Source organism: Penaeus monodon, chromosome 29 (assembly GCF_015228065.2).
Source record: "Penaeus monodon isolate SGIC_2016 chromosome 29, NSTDA_Pmon_1, whole genome shotgun sequence".
Lineage (NCBI taxonomy): Eukaryota > Metazoa > Arthropoda > Malacostraca > Decapoda > Penaeidae > Penaeus > Penaeus monodon.
This window is the reverse complement of record NC_051414.1, coordinates 17,971,745-17,972,976: the sequence shown is the minus strand read 5'-3', so window position 1 is coordinate 17,972,976 and position 1,232 is coordinate 17,971,745.

Here is a 1,232-nt window from a genome sequence, read left to right as displayed (position 1 = left end):
ACATGCTAAAAACGTAAACATAATCAGGACGTCTTGGTTCTCTGCCTCTCACCCTGAGCTCACCATTCACCACACTCTCGTAGAATCAATCTCTCGTGGAATCACGACAACGATTAAAATGCCGATATTAGTGATTATGATAACATGATAATGTGTGTAAAGATCTAAGTATAGATTTCATGCACTCGCAAATGTGCAGTTGAGCTGGAGGAAAAAAATAGAACGCAAGTAAGACTGTTGAGAAAATGTGAAGTATCGAAGGGAAACCTTGCATCCGGCCTCTAGGTTGAGATATCCGATAGCAGCTTTTTCTTTTTTTCTTATTCAGTAAGAACACGTTATCCCTATCTATATGCTATAATTGATGTATATATGATTTATGTATTTTCTTTCTTTTCATTTTTTTCTTAAATTAGAAATCTTCGCTACTATCATATAGATAATGATTCATTTGTGCAATTATCAATCGTTTTTCTTTTAGTTCTTATTAATAATAATCCTTATTATCATCAGTATCTTTATCTGATTTCCATTACCGTTGTAGCCGTGGTCACACTTAGTATTTGCAACTTTGCGAGAATTTGCAAGCTACTGTTGCCGCAACCAAAATTTTGGTATTTCCGCACCCGATTTTGGTGGTTTCAGGTATTTCGAAATAATGGACACTCAAAATTTCAAACCTCACCAAAGTCGCACGAAATATTTGTAATTTGTTTCGGTATGCCTGTACTGATAGTGCGAGGGATCTCATACAGAATTTAGATTTTTAGAAGGCTGAAGTCGGCCACCAAAACTGTCAAACAGTTAAAAACTGTAAGTTTAAATCGAGGAGGTTTGATTGCGGCCTCTTGCCCATTTAGCAAGCTAACTAGATATGTATAAAAAAAAATTGCTGATTTTTTTAACGGAAATAATAGGCCCGTGTATACAAATAACCGTAATGATATTCTCTACAGTCTTGACAAACAATCCAGAATCTTAATAATAAGATAAATGCTTTTGGCATATTTAATAGCTTGGTGCTGTTATTTACATTAAGAAGTGTATGAATAACTTATTATTACTAGGTAAAATAAACAGTAATTCTCGTCGACATGCGTCTGAAGTAGTGGAACAATTTAGCAAATTACTAGTAGACACGTACCGGCAATATGAGATTTAAGAGGAAAAGGTCAAACGATCGCCGTAAACGGTACGGTTGTTGGCAAAGGCCAACAACTCTGTCCCCATTA